This window comes from Ambystoma mexicanum, chromosome 7q, assembly GCF_040938575.1.
Source record: "Ambystoma mexicanum isolate Mex_15411 chromosome 7q, UKY_AmexF1_1, whole genome shotgun sequence".
In the NCBI taxonomy this organism is placed as follows: domain Eukaryota; kingdom Metazoa; phylum Chordata; class Amphibia; order Caudata; family Ambystomatidae; genus Ambystoma; species Ambystoma mexicanum.
In genome coordinates, this window is record NC_090941.1 from 407670448 (window position 1) to 407694689 (window position 24242).

General features: G+C 44.4%; 1 long non-coding RNA gene across 1 annotated transcript; it reads left to right on the forward strand.

Annotated features, from left to right (window-relative positions):
• Positions 1-9185: 9185 nt before the first annotated feature.
• On the forward strand, positions 9186-9877 carry LOC138527850 (uncharacterized). Its single transcript, XR_011284066.1, has 2 exons — positions 9186-9319; positions 9694-9877. It is a non-coding gene; the product is annotated as an uncharacterized lncRNA (long non-coding RNA).
• The last annotated feature ends 14365 nt before the right edge of the window (positions 9878-24242 follow it).

The following is a 24242-nucleotide window of genomic DNA, read 5'->3' on the forward strand; positions in this document are numbered from 1 at the left end:
TCCTCCACTTGTTCCATATCCTGGCAAGTTTATGTGGGCATCCACGGGCCCTATATATTCTTTCCGCTATTGACATGGAATTATCCAAAACCCTTTCCCATTTAGGGACTTTATGATTTTCTTTCACCCCCCCTCTCCGCCCCCCAACCCATGGAAATATTACGTTTGGCTACAATCAACACATTAGCGATGAAAAGCTTTTCGTGCCTTGAACAAGCTGTCCCTCCCCATATGCCCAACAGAATAGGCACACTTTTTAAGACTTTATCCAATATGTTTTCATTTATGGAAATGTGCCCCTGAAGTGGCCTTTCCCACTGTGAGCACCGCCCCTTCTCCTCCTCTCATTTCCCACCACCCAGCATGTAGTGTTTTTTTTGTACTTTTTCCTTCGCCAATATTTATTTTCATTATTTTTCTTGGGCATATCCCTTTCCCTCCTGATAGTAAAGTAGTGTAAAACAACCGCACTTTGGAAATCTATACCAGATTTGCATTTTTTGCCGTAGAACTGTACATAGGTTACACACACACTGCAAACATGTAAATTCATCATTAATGATGAAGTGCCTCATTATGAGTTTGGCTGTGAAGGGAACATGTGGCGATAATGGAATTACTGCACCAAAGGTTACAGAAACCGGCGGTAATTCCACCAGCATTGATTCTGCCAGAGGGATGAGCGCCAGAGGAATCAGCAGCCAAAAATCTTCAGTCATTCCTCAAGTGTTAATTCCTCTGGTGAAATTATCCACAAAGGTATATGTGGAAGTGAATTGGGGGGAGGCCAAAGACACACCTTGCACATGTAGCAAGAGCCTTCCTGCGGCATATGGATAAGGGTAAAGGGGGAAAGCTAGGGTGGGTGAGTGGTATCACAGAGATATACCAAGCGTATGTAGCAAGAACCTCCCTGGTGTAGGATCCATATTGCCCCTCTAAAACCTGACGCCATGTTCCCTCCACACTGAAGCAGTTGGGCTGAAGGGACCACATGTCCCATAATGCATAGTACGGCATAACTGAAATTGCTTTGTAAACCCACTCTCCCACCATTCAAACATGATAAATGATCAAGTGGTTACCCATGGAAGCTGAAAGGAAAGCACCCCACCACTCCTGGTAGTACACAACTGTCTTGGGACTTACAATATGCCGCTCGAACACACTGCTATGGTTACACATCCACGATACCACAATGAACAAGAAAAAGCCACCACTTGCTGCAACATGTCAAGTAACATGTGCGGTGTTCATGGCGGATTGGGGCGCATAAAATGGGGGAGGCATACATTTGCTGCAGAGCAAGATGTGCACAACTCTTTGGGCATCATCAACTGCAAGGGAAAACAACTCTGATTGCACTTGTGTGTGTTTATCGAATTTGAGTGCCATCGCCACGTAGCCAGGACAGTTGAGTACAACAGTTGCCTTTATCCGACCCATTTGCAGGTGACTCTGGCTACCCACAACTATCATGGCTCATGACCCTAATAAGTCACCCCCGGTTCCCAAACAAGATTTCCTACACCAAAGCACACAGAAACACCAAGGTGTGCATGGAGCCTACATGTGGACCCCTGAAAGCGAGGTTCCAGTGCCTCCACCAGACAAGGGACCCTTATGTACAGTCCAAAGAAGGTTGGTAAAATAGTACTTGTGTGTGATATTGCATAATATGTGTATTAGTAGAAATGTTCCACTGTCTGCTAAGGAGGACCAACTATGAGGTCAGATTCTAGCCGGGCATAGGAGACCTTCAGCCAATGTCTCCTTTTCTCCACTTTCATTCACACTCTGTGTGTTCATTGAATTTTGCTACATGTTGGTTTTCACCTACTTATGAGTTGTTTTCCAAATGTTTGAGCGCATCCATCACGCTTTGTAATTATCACGTTTGTGTACTGTACTTTAGGCACAACCATGTTCTACATTTTTCATGTACTTTAGGCACAACCATGTTCAACATTAATCGTTTTTCATGACTATGCTTATCACGAATTGTTCTCCACATAAAATATTCTAAAAAAATGCAAAGAAAAGCCAAAGTATCAGCTAATTAATAAAAAGCTGTCATACTACATAAGAATGGTATATGTTTTCATTATCAGTGTGCTTTTGTTACAAATGGTGAATAGCCCATCTAGTTGGGTATTTGCAAGGGTTCAAACAATCTTGCATTTAAATTGTATTGCATGCATTTGAATTCCAGAGGGTAGGACCACCCCCCAGTTACACTGCTGAGGAGGATGTGACACCAGCAGATTCAGAGGAGGAGGCGGTTAACGATGCATGGCCTGGCAGGCCAGCAAAACATTGCAGAAAGTTACAGCTACAAATACTGATAGCCAAATTCTTCTGTATACTGATATGTACACTACACATTGTAAATAGAGAATTCACTATAGTTACATGCTATGACAGAACCCAAACACTGTGGGATCTTTACATGCAAAGGAAATTCCATTTATTTAATGTGTAATGCCCCTGCCCTCCCACCAACCTAATTCCCCAAACCTACACCCTCTCCCCACACTCAATCCCCAACACCCATACTCTCCCTCCACCCTCACACCCCGACGCACATGCACTCCCTCTACTCTCAAACACAAATCAATGTCCATAGACTGTTGGTTCACTTCTTGCTGTGCTTCCGCTATCCAGGTGGAGTGGAGACTTTAGCGCACTCATGGCAGTGCAATGAGACCTCTGTCATGGACTACCAGGCTAGGGAGCTCTCTGTTGGGGTAGCAGAGATGAAGATCTAATGGAATCAAAGCTACAGATGTGTTGCAGTGTCAGGAGCAGAGCACCGTGTATGGTTTCACGACCTGCAGATATGGCCTCCGTTATCTCTTGCACTCTCTGCCCAACCACAGTATTTGAAGCTGTGGGCTGTGTGAGGTGTCTGCACTGGCGACCATGTTCCCTTGCCACTCAGCAAGATGCACCCTACACTACGTCCTGTATTGCTTGCGCATGCTGTATTTGGAGGTCTGAAGGGTGGTCCTTTCTTTCCTGGTGCTGCTCCATCCTCATGTACCTTTCTAAATGGCTATCAGGATATCTTCCGGATAGGGTAGGGGGAGCCACCTAGAGGGTGCATTCCACTTCTGGCATCTCCATCAGCTGCAGAGTCCTCATTACCTGTGCCAAAATGTTTGTCCACGTGGGGCTGCCACTGTGGACCCTGGGCAACTGAGTAAAATGGAGAAATAGATGCATGTGGGTGAGGCTGGGAAGGGGTCAGGCATAGGCAAATTGCCTTCCGAAGCCCACCAGCGTGTTAGCAAAAATGCTGGTGACCGGTGCAGGCTCGTGAGTGCCTGTGGCCCGACTGGCAGTGGTGGTGGTTGCATTCTTGCCAGTAGCAGCAGTGGTCTGACTGGCAGTGATGGTGGTGGGAAGATGTGATGCTGAAGTGGGCAGTGATGGCTGAGGTTGGGGTGGTGACAGGTTTCATGGTGGCTGCAGGTTTCTTGGTGGGGGGTTTGGGACTTGGGATGAATGGGTACAGGACAAATCTTTTTCTGGGAGTTATCTTCTGAGCTTCAGTTGTGGCGTCAGCCTGTGAAGGTCCACCTGCACTGCTGCTGGCATACTCTGCCTGGCTGCTTTGGCAGCCTGTTGTAGGAAAAAGGAGCTGCACCAAGTGCCATGCTAACTGTTTACGTTAATCACAACCATGCAATCTAGAGGCTGCTCCTTATGTGCCTGTTTTGGGGTGGCCGTGAAACAGCTCTGGAATGACATTCACATGATAGTTTAAACTTGGGATATTACATTGTGGCCACATTCATGGCAGTACCAGCTGCACTGTCATTTTATTCCCACACCACCACAACATTGGGGGATGATGCCAAATTATCTACAGTGTAGCCAGCAGCTGTGGATATGGCACTGGCCTGCATTTCCTCATCTGATGTACACTACATCTTGATTTATACTCACCTGGGTCCACTTGACTCGCCACTCAAACGTCTGATGTCGCGACTCCCTCTATGCCAGCCATGTCTGTTATGCTGGTGACTTTCTCCTCCGAGTGGGTGAGATCTATTGGCTCCAAAGTACCTCCACCTGTGACTGCTGTCTCATGGCGGAAGTTGGCAATAAGGGTACGCACACACGTCCTGTCAGGTCATTCCAACTCTCCTTGCAGTGTCTGCCATCTTGCTGCACTGTGCCCGCTGTCACCACTTTGTCCCTGATGTTGTTGAATGGTGTTTTTCCTATGGATGTATTGATTTCCTATGGAGCTAGGCACCAGATGGCTCCTCAGAGTTGGGCGCCAGCTACTCTGCTAGTATCTGCAGCTCCTCAACACTGAATTTGGTCTTGCACACCTGCATTACTGGTACCCTGCCCTTGTCACCTGGCATCTTTCCTGTGGGTATGGGATCTAGATGGTTACATAAGGTGATGGCTTTTAGATAGATTGGGCCTCATTACGACCCAGGCGGTAAGTTACCGCCTGGGCCGTGAATTTACCACCATGGCGTAAACTACGTTTACGCCATGGTGGTTGGCGGACTTACCGCCCCATTCCGACCTTGGCGGGGCGGTAAGTCCCCAATCCCCATTTACCCTTCCCCATTCCCATTTTTGCCCCATAGGGCATAATGGGAGTGGGGAAGGCGTTAATTACGCCACCGTAAATTACGGTGGCGTAATTAACTCCATGGTCCCTTAGCGCCATGGATTTTAACACCTGCTAAAAGCAGGTGTTAAGTCCGCCATGGCGCTAAGGGACCTCGTACTCAGGCGGTAAGGGTCGGCGCTGTTTACGCCGCCGTAAAACCCTTACCGCCTGGGTCGTAATGAGGCCCATTGTGTTTTTCAAAAAAGCCACAGCTTAACTTCTGGTTCTTCGGATTTACGCTATTTCCACTCTATGCTAAACCTCCAACAGAAACACTGCTAATTAACTCCTACAACTAATTCTCCCAAAAAGCGGAGGGTTTGCCATTCGGTATTGGTTTTTAGTACCCGTTTCACCGGGCAGAATTATTTTACCACCAAGGATTGAGGTGTGCCCTCGTGGACTCGTAATTTGGTGCTAATTCTGCCGGATGCAATGGAGGTAACAGTAATTCCGTCTGGTGGAATTAGCACTGTCTTTACCTCCCAATTCATGAAGAGGCCCTAAATGTTTATTTCAGTCAGTTTTAATGAATTGCTACTTCCCTAGATCCTACTCGCCCTCTCACTAGCTTTTCTCATTCTCTCCTACAAGCCAGTCTGCTCCTCTCTATCTTCATGCTTTTTTCCACTCTCCTCTCCAGCCCCATATAACTGTGACCTCTTAATTGTCACTCTCCCATGCAGCTTTCCCTGAATCCAACCTGTCCGTGCTTTTTGTCCATTCTCACCTTCTGTCTTTGCTGACAATCCCTTTGCCTGCTTCTTGTCCATTCTCCCCTTGAGTCCTTCCTAAGCCCTTCTAGATGGCCCCTCTTGCACTGCTTTATGTCCGATTTCTATTTTCTCTCTGTAGCATCAGTTTTCCCTGTGCAGCCTCCTTCGTCTCCCCACAGCATTACCTCCCTCTGGGTGGCAGCCACCGGTACGAGGCCCTTTCATCGAGGGATCAGATTTTGCTGGGGTTTTTACTGCGATTTTTTTTATAACAAAAAAACTCATCAAAATTTTTAGGGGTGGTTAGAGAAATATATATATGGGGTGTGGGTGTTCGGGATTTGATAAAAAATGAAAGGGGATGGTGGGCTTCGTACCCTTTAATGCATTGGGCTCTACGCGGTGCACGGGCTGATGCATGCAGGAGTATAGAAAAAGCACAGGCAGCCGCACTGCGAGCTCTATACGGGTTCTTGTAGCAGCCAAAGATAACCTGAACTGATAAAGCCTATTATTTCAGGAGTTCTTGCTTCCACACTATATCTGTTCACCACAGTGGCGAAAAGTACTGCTTGTGTAGCCAGCTCCTCCTCTCCAACAGCCATCAGCACAGGGATTACTGTTTCTTTGCAGCTTCCCTTCATGGCCAATCCTTTTTGAAAACTGCTGGTAGTGGCCCCTGCCATCATGCAGACATTTGCTTCTAACAGCTTCAGCTGAACCTTCAGCATCATGGGCTCTGTGGAAGTGATCCGTTTGTGTGTATTTGAAAGATATCAATGAATTAGAATCCACACCAAATTGTCAGAGAGCTCTGTTTCGGAACACCCTGGTTACTGAAGGTCAGAGGCTATTTTCACCTGCTGGCATTGCTAGCAAGCTACTGGTTCTGACCTTGAGGACTTATTAATCAAAGCACAAGGGTGTTTAGGGTGTGACTTTAACAAGAAACTTAACATACTGCTGGAGTAGCAGACATGTTGCACTCGCCTGCAATCTTCCACTGAACACATTACTTTGTGTCAGATCTATGTGATTATTGCGACCCTCAAAATTGCGACGGCCGAAAATGCAGACTTTTTTTTTTTTAACCCCTTTACACGTGTATATGCGGGGGGAGACCCACACACCCACCCATATTAATATGAATTCTATACCCCCCCACATATATATGTGGTGTAAGGGGGGTCTAAAAAAAAAGTCGGGATTTTCCGACGTCGTAATTGTGAGGCGACATTTTGGTATGATTCCCTTTTGTGTCTGTACTTTGTATTGGCTAGCACATGTGTGTTCGGCACGCTAGTCCATGAATGAATCTGTGACCAACTCATTGTCCATTGCATTACTACAAACGTTCAAGAAGCTTTAGGGATGTGTGGCAGTCCGTCCCTTGATAAAGCCAACAACATTGTCTAAACAGTGGCTATCCAAAGATGATATATGTGCTGTACCTCAACATCACAACAAGAGCTACAGGACCAAGTGCACAAATCAGGGCAGAACTGTGACACTATTTCTAGTGATGAAGACACGAAGGTGCGGCCAAGAAAATGACCCTGCTGCTTGTGGGGCCATCTCCTCCTCTACAAAGTTCCTCATCCCAGTGCCCACCCTTTCTTCGCTGGCCCTTCAGCTTAATTTCAATGAACACGTGTCTGTGGCTCCTGATACCTGCACCCTCCATCACGCAGGTACTCCTTAGACCACAGACTTCAGGTGAGCCTTAACTAGCATGCATTCAGTGCAAGACTTCTTTTTCCGTACTTGGAAGCTATCTACAGCTTAGAATTCCCATCAAATCATCTGAGAGTTCTGCCTCACAACACCATAGGCACTGGGTGTCACACACTATGTGCTCTTGCTTTCAGTTGTTAAGTAAACCTAATGTTCCAATTATGACAACTCACTGCTGCAGGCCCAAGCTCACATAGTGTATTGCATTAGCTAGAAACTCAGAATTGTGCTGTATGTATGTAGGTCAGACCAAAGGACCAATGAAATTGAGATTGAGCAAGCATAAATCAAATACAAGGTGCAATAACCAACATTCACCAGTGGCCCGCCACTTCAATTCCCAAAAGCATTCGATTGCACAACTGAAATTTCAGGTACTTGAAGTAGTTAAGCATCCTACAAGAGGAGGTGACTTCCAATCCCTCTTACTACAAAGAGAAGCGTACTGGATTGACACAATGGGCTCCCTGCATCCATGGGGCTTGAATGAGGACTTTTCCTTAAATTGCTTTTTGTGATCTCCTTATTTCTGATGAGGTAACATCAAGTGTCTAGAAAATGTGGTGTTAATTGATTGTTGTTCCCGCAAGTTTCGTGCTATAATTGTGATGTACTTGGAACAAAAGTACTTTTTTATATGCATGTCCATTCAGATTATGTAAATGCAGACGTTCAGACTTACTGTTAATCTTAACAAAACATTTAACTCTGTCTAGTTCATTTACTTCCTATGCTTAATTCAGCTGTACATACCAGATACAATACTTGGGTTTAGACACATGCTGAAAATTATCAAATGGCTTTAGCCATGATGAATAGGTTACATTTAGAAATGCTTTGATCTGTTGGCTGAACTAGTGAACTGATATAGATATACTAGACGCAATATTGTCTGCTTATGTTTTTTGTTGTAAACTATGACTAACACCATGAGTACTCTTCACCTTGGTGGACTGGCCCCATTGGCATGTCCATTCCTATCTATACTTTGGACTTAATGTGTACCGGTCCTCCAGTTCACTCCATCCTGAATCCATTTATCTAACCCGGTATATGTGGTAGTCTATCGCTATCTACACCTTTTCCTTAATTCAATTATCTAACTCGGCATTGGTATTAGGATTTCATTCCACTATTTCACTCTTCCTTGATATACATTTCTCCCTGTGATGTAGATAGAATTACCCTCAGGTACCTCCATTTGACGTTAGGCACCCTTTTTTAATATTTCCCCCCCCTCATGTTTCGCCGAAATTATTAAATATAAAATCAGATACAATTTTGCTACTTCATGGTATCTCCTTTTCATATATCGTTAATTGCCCATAAAATATTTTGCCCATACTGGAATCCGTTCCGGGGCTTGTGTGCACTAGCTAACTCTTTTTATACTCTTAAAATGGACGACACTTGTTTTGAAATCATTAGTCCTTTTTCTATCTTGATCTTTACGCACTATTGAAGCACTTTTAAAGATGGCGCGTTACGTTCTCATGGTTACTGGGGAAGGCGCCGGCCATTGGTTCAGACCCTGCGAGCAGCTACTCATAACGCTTCAGGTACGCGTATGCCTGAGCACTCTGGATGAACAGTAGGGACCTCCTACAAACTATTAGATTTTGAACCGCACTCTGACTTTCTTTTCTAGTTGCCGAGTCTCCCAGACGCGCTCCTTTGTGTCTGACTGGTTTCATTCACTGAATAGAACGGCATCCGCTGCCTTTTCGTATGGACAGCACATAGAATATTTAAACAGGTAACCCTCTTTACTACAATCTATGGATTATCCTCCGTAAATATAAACCAGAGGGACTTAGTTTCTTTTATCTTACTTTCTTCTTCCCTTCTATATTTATCTTTGGATCAAGCGAACTGGTGTTGCCGCTTACGGCGGGTACTTGACTGAATCTGTATACATTTAACTATATTTTGATACCATGACCAGACCATTGTCACCTTTGTTTACCATGCCTGAACATATACACCCTATGTACTTCATTTTGATATAGTGAATGCATTACTATTATTCATTATTTTTAATGGCCCTGTTGTTACGTTTCCATTTCTATTCCCTCTTCCCTTCAAGGACGCACTGGGCTTCATTTTTTTGAACCCACGGATGACCACCCCCGGAACCACTTGACCTATTCCAGATCTTATAGCAGCTTTCCCGCTACATTTCATTTATCCTTTTTTTCTACATCGTGGATTATATCACGCATCCATGAGGGTAATTATCAACACTATTTCTTATTCTTATTCTCTACCGTATCTTTGTATTACTATGAAGCTGGAACATGCCAGATGAACCACAGCCAAACCCGCGGGGTGGGGAATGCTCATGGTGGCTTTTTATTTCAAGCACTCGTTTAGGATATTCAGCAACTGAAAAATGAAACCTGACCATGTCTCTACAATTGCATACTCGAATATCAATGTGATCTTAAATGGTTATAGATTGTATACGCAAGTGCTTGACAAGATGATTGAACGTGTAAAAACACAGTACACATATTGGATACAGATGTATGATATGAGGAAGTAGCTATGTAAAAATTAATACTTGAACTACATGATTGTGAATCAATGTTTTCTTTTTTAAAGAGTCCATTTTTGGCCATATGAAGAAGAGGAAAGCATCCTCGAAACGCGTTGCCGATATAATCAAACTCCATCATCTTTTAATTACTGGTGTTCATTATTGATGCTACATTGTTTCTTCTTTTTGTAAACAACCTTTCAAGTTTGAACCGTATTGTTTTGATAAAATACCTTTGTTTTTCATTAACTTTGTGTGCTTAACTTTGTTACCAACAGAATGTTCTGTTACTTTCGGAGTCATTGTTTTAAATGACAGTATTGGATTTTTCCAAACATTTGAAAGTGTGCAGGGGACGGGAGGATTCCTAGTTTGAGTCCTCTCTCTTTTTCATTGTTTAGTGTAGTGGTTCTGTGCCATGACCCCAGTTCCTCCCCCGCACCTAAACACTTAAGATTAATATTTGAAGTTTGTGATATCCCTATATAAATTAGGTGTGCAACTCTGTCCAACCTTTTCTTTGACAATAACTAAAGCCACATTTTTCTGACTGTGATATCATCAAATGATAAGAAAGAAGAACATGAAAATGAGCATTCAGTGATAGCCAGTACACTAAGTGGTGCTCCTAAGTAACCCACCCAAAACATCTCCAGAACTACAGAGACCACGATGCATACCTGCTGCTCCAGTCGAGAAGCCCTTCCCCTGTCTGCAGCATTGTTAAAAGAAAGGTCATAAATGTGTCAGGTTGTCATTAGCCGTTTGCCTCCAGAATGTATGGGGGTACTGTAGCACCACCAGCATCCGTAGCTCCAGTGCCACTGCCAGTACATGGCCAACAACAGGACATTGAAGGGCCTGTACTGCATGATGAATGTGTCAACAACTTCTTCAGATAGCGGTTAGAGCATCCCTGCAAATGTTCCCAGTTACCACGCCCAACTCTCCCTCCTCTCTAATCAACCACCATCAAATGACATGCAACACAACTCTTGCATACAGTGGATCTATTCAGCAGGAAAGTATGATTGTTATGCTCTACCCTATATCGGGTCTGGAAAAATGTTTGGGGAAATAAGCATGTCAAACCAATGTCCAAAAAGAAATTGGCCAGAATCCATGAGATAAAAAGTTCATGGTAAAATCCAGGTGCCAGGATTCCAGGTCCATGTACAACTGCTGTGGCCACTTCTCCTGCGGGCTCTGTTTTGTTGGTTTTGATAGGCAGCAAGCTGCCAATGGCATAGGTGGTGGCCTGGCGTAGGTCTGTAAGAACAAGAAAATATCGAGGCCGAGTACCACAAAGGAAATACACCAATCACGGGCTGAAAAGACTCACATATCTTTTATTACTGTACATTTTACAAAGTAACACAGATAGCTATCTGGCTCCCAACACCCCGCAATGTGTACCAGCCCGACAGAGAGAGGTGAGAGAGAGCTGGACGTCTAAACATTCGTGCATTTATACAATTTCGAGTAATGTTGTCCAGCCCCTCTTCACGTTAATAATTCGTGGTCTAGAGTTCGTGCCTAGTTCACATACGGATCATACAATATTATACAAGGGATTACATAGGTTTGAATTTCCGCGGAGGCACAATGACGATGTATGTTCTCTATCCTGCAGCAAGCACTGTTTATGTTTCCCTTACAATTGTGTTCGGCCTGTGTCCACGCTCGAGGTTTGCTTTACATTGTCCCCAGTATGTATTCAAGGATGAGTCTTGTGAGCGCAGACAACAATTAAACAACAGTTCATATGCAGTGCAAGGCCTCATTGCCTAGTCTAAACAGTCGGCTCTTGGACAGTCTAAACATTAACAGAACTCAAAGGTCGGGAGGCTTGGTTGCAAGTTGAAAACATAGTCCACCATTTTAGAATAGAGAATGCACGGGTAGAAATCAAAATGGCGGATGACTCTTAAAATAGCGGCAAAGTCAACCCAAAATCGGAACTTTTCAAAGCGGTTTTCCTCGTAGAACGACTAGGCTTAGGCCAATACAAATATAAAGGAGGCACTATACAATTACTGTTTAACAAACCCTCCTTTTGGCCTAAGCCAAGAGCTTTAATAAAAATAGTTGCTTTACTCGCAACTCCACTTTTCAATGTCCATACATCCTGAATCACATTCATCAGTTATATCAATCGTCATTAAATCTGTGACAGTAATATCCTTCATCACAAATACATTAGTCATCTTTTCAGGTGTGTGTACTTTACGGTCCTAACGTTCCTACAGTTTGTGCACAACATCCCCCTAACATCGAACACATGGCAGGATGACATTGTATACAACAACAACAGAATGCCAAGGATTACCATCAAGACTGAAAGAAGCTTCCATCCCCAAGACCGCAAGAAGTCCCAAAACCAATTACTAAGATCCCAGTTTCCCTCGGAAACATGCACTTCTGAGCTTAGAACGTGCAGATTTTGCATTGCCTTAAGTATGGTCAGGGGGAATCAGGTACGAAAACACAGCAAGCGGACCCCACTAATTTGCATACTCCACCACGCTCCGCCAGGATGACGTCTAACACCATCCGGTTCTGTAAAGCCACTAATCAAATTGCTTTTTGTTCTAGAGTCATGTTATAGAGTATGTCAGTGGTCCGGTTGATGGTTCTCTCCAGTACTCTCGCCAGTCTCCTGATATCCTCGGAATTCATGATCTGTCCCCAAAATGGTACAAAGGATTTTGCTACATCACCCAAGACTTGTGAAGGAGTATAACTGTTCTCGTCCCGCCTTGGACGAGCCCTAGAGATCTCAGTGGTACTAGCTACATATACCCCTGGCAGCAGGATACCCAAATAGCAAGTTCCTGCCAATCCCTAGGTAGCCACGGATAAGCTTCATTACCGCAAACAAAGTAGACAGGTTTGCCTACATACAAAGGTCTGTCCTCACTGGTCAAGTTTGCAACACTGGTACAGCCCCCATTGACTGAGTACCATTCCTTTGTATGCAGAAAGAGACAGAGTTGGGGCTATAGTTAACAGTGTAGGAAGGTGGCGTGGCATCCCGGTTGCCTACAGGAGCCATCTTGAAAGAAATCAGTGATTGGAAAGGTCGGGACAGTGTATCAGAAGGCCTAATAGAAGCAACATTAAGCTTGCTCCTATTTGCAAAAAGTGAGCATCCCAGAGGCGTCAGGACTCGTCTTTCAAATTCATTCAAATTAGTCCTGTCAAAGTTCCCTGAGATGCTATCATTCCAACGGCCAAAGAATAGTGCCTTTAGAGAGGCATAACATGCAGTAGTTAACGCCAAAGGATGAATATACCAGACCAACCCTTTTTCCCCATGCTGTGGAAAATGCAAACAGATCCAACACTTCGTTCTATTCCGAATAGTATGAGTTGCATTCATTATTAACCGAAGTGTATTATTGTGATAGCTCTGTCTGTGTTGGGAGTCCCTAGGAGATAGAGTGTGCAAGTGCACAAACGGTGTAGACATAGTAGGAACATTGTCAGTAGGCAAAAATGTTTCAAGTGGGCGCACTTCTTCTATATACCAAAACCCAAAAGCAATCAATACTGTAAGACTGGTTAACGCAATTACAAGAAGACAATACGTCTTTAAAGACCATGTATTTGATCGTCTAATGTCATTGTTGGCCACACGACTGATTGTTCCGCACGAGTAGGGACGGTGACAGGCATTGTTCCTTAAAGCTCTTTTTTGAAAAGTTCCTGCGAAAAAACTCTGTAGTCCATTTGCTGGTGATCTCCTGATCACGTGGTTTCCTGACTGTAGATAGTCTTTCCCAGTCCCCAGCCACTTACTTATTCTTCAGTGCAAAAGGTGGCAAAGGACAAGCTCTATGATCGTTCCCCTGTGGCCACAGTCGTATTTGTGCAGTGAGATTAGTACTGTGGATGCAGATTGTACCTTGTGACTCCTGGTACCGTGTGATCTGCGAACAGTGTGTTGTTGCTTCCTGATGGAAGTGATGAAATAACAACAGAATCGTGCAAGGGTGCAGAAGGATCTGCAGAAGAGTTTGGAGACAAAGCAGCAGTCTCCCTAGTCCCTGCAGGCTCAGGAATTATCTCCACAACACCCTTGATTCTATTCAAGACTGATTGATCGTTGGGAACAGAGCAAGTAGGTTTCTTCTTATCTTCTCAGTCGTGTGGTGAAGGGAAAGGTATCCTCTTGACATGCGTAGCGTGGATCCAGTGTCCTTTCCCCGCTACTCGTACGACAGTCTGTGTGGCCAATAGGACCTGGAAAGGCCCTCTCCAGCGTGGTGCGAGACTGGATACTCTCTCAAATGACTTCGTGAGCACCCAGTCGCGGGGTCGAATTCTGTGACCTGGCCCCTCGTATTTAACAGGGAGCGCTTCTCGCACCTGTTGATAAATCAAATACAAACTTTGAAATAACCGCTCATGGTACTCAGAAAGATGTAAGTGCTCTACATCCCTCAAGGCCCATAGCTTGGGAAGGTTCCAAATGTTAGCTGGCCTCCCCATTACAACTTCATAAGGGGAGAGCCCAGTCCTAGTCTGTGGGGATGTGCGCATTGAGAGAAGCACTAGCAGTAAGGCGTCCGGCCATTTCCAATTGGTGCTGGCACACACCTTAGCGAGTTTATCTTTTAGAATACCATTGTGACATTCTACTAGTCCTGCACTTTGAGCATGTCCAGCCGAATGGAACCGTTTATCGATCTGTAATCCCGCGTATACTTGCAGAATAACAGCAGGGATAAAATGTGGACCATTATCTGACCAGATGACCCTCGGCAAACCAAACCTTGGAAAATATTCCTTAAGCATGGTTTTCGCCGTTGTCATTGCTGTGGCATCTTTCACAGGGAAGGCTTCAACCCACTTACTAAAGGTACAAATGACTACCAAAACGTATTTAAAACTGTTACAGCGCTCCATTTCAAAGAAATCAAAGTGAATTACCTCAAAAGGGACAGAAGGTGGACCAAAAGTACCCCTTGGTGTCGATGTACCCTTCCCCACATTATGCTGTAGACAGACCATACAACTCTGGACAAAACGCTCAGCAGTTTTCGGGATGTTAACATTTACCCAGACAGATTCTAACATTTTGCAGATCTTCCTAGCACATGTATGAGTGGGACCATGGGCCATTGAAATCATCATGGTAACATACTCATCGGGCAACATCCATTTTCCAACATCCACCCAACACCCTTCTTCATTCAACCTCGTCAAGCCTTCAGCCCTTTGCTTGGTTTCTTCTAGAGTGGTATCTGCTTGAATATTTTTTATGGAATCAATCCCCTCATCTATAGTACATATTTTTGTGGCGTCCCTTGTAGTATACATATCTGAGTAGAGGTCAGTAGCAGTAGCAGTCTGTTTAGCTATCTGGTCAGCAAAAGCGTTCCCTTTTCCTACATCATCTATGATTTTCTGATGTGCCGTGCACTTCGTAATTGCTAGCTGAGTGGGAAGCGCATGCGCTGAGAGTAGCTGAACTATCAAGGTGCCATATTGGATCTTCGTTCCATGTGAGGTCAAGAAACCTCTTTCTGCCCATAGTCTACCGAAGTTGTGAACCACCCCAAAAGCATACTGACTGTCAGTATATATATTCACTCTAAGCCCTTCGGAAAGTTCACAAGCTCGAGTCAGTGCAATAATCTCTGCGCCTTGCGCGGAGTTCTGCGAAATTCTCTTGGTTTCCACAATCATGCTTAGTTTAGTGATGGCATAAGCAGCAGTGGATGTACCATCCGGAAGTTTGAGACAGGAGCCATCGCAAAACAGCTGTATCTTTTAAATCAATCCTGCCTTTAGTTTCTTGTTCTGTGGTATAAAGGCAGTCATGTGACATTTTGTCACTGCAAGCAATGTCTTGTGGAAGAGGTAACAATTCAGCCGGATTTAATACACAATATCTTTTAATTTGTATATGTGGTGCAAACAAGATCAATTCATATCTCGTTAATCGTGCGGAAGTAAGATGTTGCGTTTGCGTTCTGTTTAATAGAACGTCTACAGAGTGAGGTACCAACAAGGTTAAAGCATGGCCTAGGACCATACCCTCGCTCTGTTTTACAGACGCAGCAGCAGCAGCGACAGCTCTCAGACATCTTGGCAAAGAGCATGCAACAGGATCAAGGGTGGAGGAAAAGTAACCGCACGGCCTATTCTTCCCTCGATGTTCCTGCGCTAACACAGCCAAAGCACATCCATCACGTTCATGCACATACAACTCGAAGGCCTTTCCAGAATTTGGTGTTCCCAAAATTGGTGCTGAACACAGTGCAGTCTTGAGCAGATCAAAAGCTTTCTGGTGTTCCAAGTTCCACAGCAGTGGCAAAAATATGCCCTTCTTTGTCAATGCCAACATTGGTTTGATCACTAGTGAGAAATTAGGGATCCACTGTCTACAGTAAGAAGCCATCCCTATCAAGGCTCTGACTTCCTTCTGTGTATTTGGGACAGACATGCTAGAAATGATTTTAATACGTTCAGGTGTCAATCTTCTTCCCTCCTTTGACAGGAGATAGCCTAAATAGGCGACCTCCTGTCGACAATATTGGAACTTTTTCAGTGAAGCTTTGTGGCCATGTTTTGCTAGATGAATAAGCAATAACACAGTGCCTTCCTTGCAAGCACCTTCTGAATCTGCAGCCAAAAGATCATCGACATACTGTAGCAATGTACAAGTAGTAGGCAACTCAAGTGTCAAGCTGCTCTTTCAAAGCCCTACTGTAAATGCTCGGACTTTCCGTGTACCCTTGTGGCGCACGGGTGAATGTAAACGAGCGCCCCCTTAGGGTGAACGCGAACAAGTATCTGCTATCCTCGTGTATGGGAATGCTAAAGAAGGCATTCTTAAAATCCACAACACTAAAATGAGTAGCAGAAGCTGGAATCATCATTAATATCATCGTTACATCAGGCACAATTGGAAATTGTGGAGCAACAATCTTATTGATAGCGCGTAAATCGAAAATGAAACGAAAAGGAATTGCATTATCCCCTTTCTTATAAACTGGTACAATCGGACTATTGCACAAACTTCCTGCAATTTCTTCAATTTCCCCATGATGTACAAAATCAGAAACTATACACTTCAAAGCTTGCTCACCATCAACTGTAATCTTATACTGTGGAGTTCGTGGCAACTATACTCCTGGTTTCAAAATGATTTTAACAGGCTCAATCTGCAAAACACCAACATCATTGTCATCAATCGCCCATAAACAGTCCTGAACTTCACTAAATTCCGGCAGCAAATGTCTAGTCAGAAACTGTGAAGCAGAAAATTGCTGTGGTGAAATCGTCAAACGCACTCCATCCGAAGAACAATGAATTACCGCATTTAATTCCTTCAACAGATTCAACCCCAACAAATTCTCTCCACAGTTTGTTGTCAAAAGAAACGGACAGTGATCTGTACATGGACCCAGTGAAATCGGTACTGACAAAGAAACCGGACTAACCACTGGCATACCAGAAAACCCTACAGAAACGTTAGTCTGCTCTGACAGTGGAATGTCTGGAACCCGTTTATGGTCAATGGCACACTTCTGTGCTCCTGTATCTATCAAAAATAGATGCTTCCTATTCCCCACCATCATTTCAATGCAGGGACCTTTCTGATTAACGGGAATAGGCGTTGGTTCCAAACCCTGCTTCGGGCAATCCTAGCGAAACAATATATTGTCAAAGGGAAGAACTTCAGAAAGATAGGCAGTAGAAGGATTATCGAAAATATTTCTGCTATCCAAACTTGGTTGCTGATTGTCTTGCGAAAAAGACTGAGAATTTTGAGAAAACTGGCTTCTACCAGGACCCCCTGCCCCAGGGCCGCCTCTGGATCGTCTACCCATGGCACCATAAGTGTTATTCGACCTCTGCTGGAGGATCGGGCATTGTGCTCGCCAATGGCCCTCTTGTCTGCAATAAGCACATTGGTTTGCGTGTACTGGACCCAACGGCACATTACCTTGTGGAACATACTGTCCTCGGAACTGTACTACTCCCTCTAGGTCCTCTAACTATCTGTTGCAACAATACCTTTGTTTTCAGATCTCCTTTTTTCTTTTCAATTGTTTCTTTCTCATTATTGACTCTATTCTCATAATACTGAGCCATAAGCAATCCTTCGGACTGCGATTTAGCTTGCCAAGCGCTCTCAGAAGTCATCATTTGTGACAGGATATCAGGCAACAATCCACGCACAAATTTGTCCACAAACAATCGTTTTCCGGACTCGGTATTTAAATCTTGGCTGCTAAAATCTGAGAATACTTGTTCAAACTGATTAAAGAATTTGGTAGCACCTTCAGATTTTCCTTGGATACAAGCAGTAAGTTTGTACCAAACAATCCTTCTCTCAGGAATTAAGGTTTTCAATGTTGTCACTATTCTGCTAGGCAAAGTCAGTATCGCCTGTGGTGGTCTCTCACCAGATTTCCTTTCTCTATCTTGCCTAGCCAAACTATCCCATGTGTCACCTAACCCCGCTGCATCGTCTACAGTTCTAATCTGTTTCCATAAATCAGAAGGTAGGAGCACAGGAAATAACAAATCTATATCACCCAAAGTGAATACTGACGAATGCAAGACAGATTCTATTTCTTTGTAAAACCCTGTCGGGTTCTTCCTAATATCTGGAATGGACTGTCTAATAGTATTCACCTCCTGTCTTGAGAACGGGACGTGAACAAACTGTGATGCATAATGTGCATCAATATCATAGGCGGCTACACCTGTTGCGGCATTAGCCGGGATCTTAACTTTAGGAACAAATGTCAGAGGAACCTCTCTCATAGGCAACTGAGAAATAGGCAAGTCTGAACGCTTACTAAGCAACATAGCTAAATCGAGCGCAAGAGCGATGGAAGCAGTGTCAGATGAAAAAGCTCTCTTATAGATATTCAATAATTCTGCGGGACAACAAATCTTTCTTTTTATACATTCATCCTGCAGGTATTCTACCATTACCTGTATCACTTTCCTCTGCTTTTCTGGAGTATACTGACAACACGTGTCATATACTTCCACTGGAGATATCGACATGTCTGAAATCCATGTAAGTGCTTCTTTTGTGCAAATTCGTGTTTCTTCACTCATCGATTTACAAAGAGGAAGGAACCATTTCTGTACATAAAAAGCATCCAAACTATCACCATCTATTTCATCATTCTGTAACTTTTCTAACTCCCTTCTAAACTCAAAAACCCCCGCAACGTGCTCATATACTTTCTCTGTAGTATCTCTTGAATTAGCTAAATCATTCAAATCCCTCAACCCTTGTGGGATATCTACATCGTTCAGTCTGTTCCACATTATAGTCAAATATATTCCCATCCCTTCAATAAAGACATTTTTCTCAGGAAGACTTTCTAGATTAGAGAGTGTAGCGTAGACATCAGATTGTTCACCTTTCTCCATGCATTGTCAAGCCATGCATTCAAGTCTTTCTTTCTCTCCCTTTAGAAACTGTATTACGAGTTACAATTTTTGATTCAGCACCTGCTCCCTTATCAACTACAAGCGGAGCAGAACCGCTTGGAAAAGAAAGTGCAGATAAATCCTGTACAATAGGCAATGGAGGTACTATTGCTGGTGCCAAAGACAGATCTGCTGGAACCACAACAGCTGGCAAAGGTGGAGGTACAGGCGGAGGAACAATAATGGGAACGGAGCAATAACTGGCGGCGGAGGAGCAATAGGAGGAACAATAGGAGGAGCAATAAGAAGAGCAGGAATTACTATGGGAGGAGGAGCGACAGCAGGAAGAGGTAAGACAGCAGGAATAAGTACATAAGGAGGTGGTGCAGTGGCACCAGGCCTACGTTCATTTAAGAGTTTATCAATCAATTCATCTGATGCATGAAAGTCTATAAATGGATATATTTTCTGTATACCAAGTGAAAAGCCCTATACATGTTTCTAGCAGACTCTGACTGTTTTTGCTGATAATATAATAATGCCATTTCGGCGATTCACATATGTCGACGCGCATATTTCTCTTTACTTTTAAGCTGCTGCTTAGCTTCTTTTTTCCAATTTTGTAATTTATCAAATGCTGCAGGTCTAGCTTTTTTCTTTAACAATATAGACTCTAAATACTCTATACGATAAATCTCAAATCTACCATTGATTGGCCACTGAAGTTCCGAAGCATGTCTAGTTTGTCTGTGCCAAATATCATTGAATACTATACTACCAATGCCGTACTTACAGTACATAGTACAGCGACCCCTCTTGTGATGCCGCACGGCCAAATTCCAAAGATTGTCTGTCTCTGAGGAATAACGCCCTGAAACAGGCAGACAATTTCCCAGGCATGTCAGATTACTGGTGTTACCTGGCAACGATTGTGCTCGCGAGGACAATGCTACAACCAAATATCAGGATACTTAGGAATCGGGGTACGACTCACCTGATTCAAAGAACTAAGGGAGGTCCGATCGGATTACTAAAGACAACAAAGGACTCTCGTGGTTGGTGATTTCGGCAAAACTGCCCGCCTCTATATATGGACCCTCATCAAGATGCCGCCTCCGACCGCGAGCTCACCTTCCAGGGATCGGGTCGTGCAGTACTGTTGATGTGTTGCGTCTCATCCAAGAAGGGGCCTGCTTTCTCACCGACCGATCCAAGTCCGATAGCCGCGTCAACTCTTCAACGAGATAGCATCAATCTTGGAGGTCCCTATTGGGCGCTATCTGTAAGAACAAGAAAATATCGAGGCTGTGTACCACATAGGAAATACACCAATCACGGTCTGAGAAGATTCACAGATCTTTTATTACTGTACAGTTTACAAAGTAACACAGATAGCTATCTGGATCCCAACACCCCGCAATGTCTGGATGTCTAAACATTTGTGCTTTTATACAATTTCTAGTAATGTTGTCCAGCCCCTCTTCACGTTAATAATTTGTGGTCTAGAGTTCATGCCTAGTTGATTTAGGGATCATACAATATTATACAAGGGATTACATAGGTTTGTATTTCCGCGGAGGCACAATGACGATGTATGTTCTCAAATCCTGCAGCAAGCACTATTTATGGTTCCCTTACAATTGCGTTTGGCCTGTGTCCACGCTCAAGGTTTGCTTTACATTGTCCTCAGTATGTATTCAAGGATGAGTCTTGTGAGCGCAGACAACACTTAAACAACAGTTCATATGCAGTGCAAGGCCTCATTGCCTAGTCTAAACAGTCGGCTCTTGGACAGTCTAAACGTTAACAGGACTCAAAGGTCGGGAGGCTTGGTTGCAAGTTGAAAACATAGTCCACCATTTTAGAATAGAGAATGCACAGGTAGAAATCAAAATGGTGGATGACTCTTAAAATGGCGGCAAAGTCAACCCAAAATCGGAACTTTGCAACGCGGATTTCCTCGTAGAGCGACTAGGCTTAGGCCAATATAAATATAAAGGAGGCACTATACAATTACCGTTTAACAGGTCTCACTGGAGACGGCTGTGCTCATGGGGGTGGGGCAGAGCTGGGGATGGAAGAGTTAGAGGTGGTGGCATATTCCATGTCCACATACTCATGCATGATGGTAAAGGACTATTCCTGGCTGGTCAGGTCTGTTATTGCAACCTACATCTTCCTATGCCAGAAGCTGACCTCCACCATCTAGCAGCAGAGGGAACCTATGCTGGGGGTTCATTGGTGCACCGCAGCTGAGGAAGCACTGACAGTATTGTGTGACAAGATCAGGGGCCCGCCCCCATCAGAGGGGGCCTGGGACTCCTCCAGTCCTGGCACAGGCAGGGGGTTATTCTGGCACAAGCCAGGGCCAGCTCTGCCCCAGAGGTAAGGAGATGTTGTTGGGGGAGTAGGACCAGTCCTTAAAGCTGTTTGAATACAAGTGGGGAGTACCACTGTCAGTCACCCAATCCCTGGCTTACATCAGGGACTGAAATCTCTGCACTGGCTCCCTGTGGCTGCGAGGATTGAGTTCAAAACCCTCTGCATTGTCTACAAGGCCTTCTGGGGCCTTCATACCTTCAACTCTCACTTCCTAAATATCTTCCTTCTCGAACTCTTCGCTCATCCACTTCCAACTCCCTTAGGGTTAGTCGCTTGTCCAGGCAAAGAGTTGGTGGTAGATCTCTTTCTTCGGCTGGGGCCTCCCTTTGGAACAGCATCTCTGCTTCTCTGAAAATTGAGGAGAACCATGTCTGGTTCCGGAAACACCTCAAGATCTTTCTCTTTGCTTCTGCTTTCTCTCCTCCTCTCGCCTGCTAAACTCCTGGCTGAAACTGCACTGGTCATCTGGCTACCCACTGTTCTCTGGCCCAAGTTCCCTCCCCGCCAGTTGCACACCCACACTGTCCCCCTGGAAGCCCTTGCACTCCGGGGCTGTTTCTGTATCCCTACAGCCCCCTACCAGCACTTGACACTTGATGTCTGCACTTACACTTGCACCTGCCACCTGCTGGCCGCACTTCTTATCATTGTTCTTTTCCATTGCTTTATTTATTTACTGTCTTACCTATGTATTGCACTTCCCCTCCCCGTCGCACTTTTCCCCTTTCCCCCACCCCTGCACTTGCGCAATCTCAATGTCACTGGGCCTAGTAAGATCATTGTCTCTGTCTTCACTATGTTCCCTTCCCTTGCCTCGTTGCACATTGAAACACTTGTGCATAGGCACGTTATAAATGCCATATCATATCATATCAAAACATGCTGGCCCCTGCTCTCTCTTTTTGTTTTCAGAACTCCAATCACCGGAAGTCCCTGTGGTGAGCTATGAATCACCCAATCTATGAGAGAGAGAGAGAGAGAGAGAGAGAGAGACACACACACAGATAGGTACTCAGAATATGCACGCAACAGCTTACATCACAATGACAAAACAGAGGATTCACTGTGACAGACCACAGACAGAAGCAGCCATCAAAGAACACTGGAGGATCCACATTGGGGAAAAGGGCAGGGCTTAACAAACATTTTATAACCTTGCACCTGTGTGACCTGGCCTTTTGGGAGAAGTCAGGTGGGGATTGGCCTATGGGAGTAGGTGAATTCTCCAACCAAAGTGAAGGGGAAGAGAAGAAGATAAACCACAGAAGAACCCATATAAAAGGGAGAGTATGGAAGGGTTGAGTGTACGTTGTTCATGTGAGGTCAGGTGGAGAGGAGGCAGACCAAGACACAAGGCACAGGAAGGATTGTGGAGCAGAGCATGGAGAAAACTGAGCAGTGTTTGCAAAAGGTACGTTATTGGCTTTGAGAGAAAGTGGTACTTGTGTGTGAGAGGGCATGTATGGTGACTCTGGTGTAAGTGAGGGTTAGCAAAAGAGTAGGAGTGTAAGAAAGTCCATCCTTCAATAACAGACCTGAGCCTCTGATAGTTTAAGTGTGTTTACTTCAGTTGATCGTGAGTTACAGGTGCATATTAAAGTTGATGTAAGCATAGAGTAAACATCTACCAGCCCCCATGTAGGCTGGCTCCAACTGTCATTCCTTGGAACACTCCACCATCCCCATTCCAGCCATACCTTAGGTTCCACCATGATGACATCACACTGCAGGAACACTGTGACTCTTACACCCACACACACACACAGGGAAAATATGTATACAAATCACTACATATCTCCTCCTCAGACAATATTGAAATAATTAGAAAAATCAACTATAGATCACTCAAAAGAATCTACCCAACCTAAAGTTTGAACTCCAAAAGCTTCCCAACACCTGTCACCACAAGTAGTAACACTAACACACAAAACCACACCACAACTGCGGGCCCTGCAGCTAACCACAACAATGGGTACCAGCCCCACATTTGAACATCTATCTGAACCATCCACCTCCTTCTGACCCAACTGCTGTGATTCCCCAATACACCAAAAGCGCACCTCAACTTGCCAATGAAAACCAAAACCCTTCACTAGTCGAGGAACCACCTCCGACTCTCAGTGGGTTCACGTGATTCCAAAGACATAAGAAATGGAGCAGACAACTCTAAATGTCCAACTCTAAAAGTCCCTCTTCCACTCTGCCTAGAGAAACGCCCCAATGTCCTCCTTGAATGTCCTACATTCCAAATACTGAATCCCAAAGGAAATGTAATCTTTTCCCTATGTGTCCACAGCCGGACTCCTCAAATCCATTCACTATACATAGGCTGGACTTAAAACCTTAAATTCACCTCTGTGGCATTTGCCGGAGTTCCCAAATCCCCACACTATAACCTGGGCTGAACTTACAAACTAAATCTACCTCTTTGGTCTCAGCTGGATTTCCCAAATCCCTACACCATAACCTGGGCTGGATTTACAACCTTAAACCCACCTCCATGGCCGCAGCCGGATTTCTCAAATCCTTACACTATAACATAGGGTAACACACTCCAAAATATTCACCACCGGACCGTCACCAGTACACCATCCATTACAGCATCGCTCCCCTCCTCACAGGCAAGCACTCTTAACAATCACACCTGACACGTAACGAAGGCTTCTAACATCCACACATACACCTCTTAGCCTTTCACACTCCGTACTTCTATGTGGTAGTCGACATCAAAGATACTCTCATTTCAGAATTCAAGATAGCATCCCTTAATTTCCGGTGAATGTGAATATAAATCCATCAGTAGAACTGGAGCAAGTTTTCC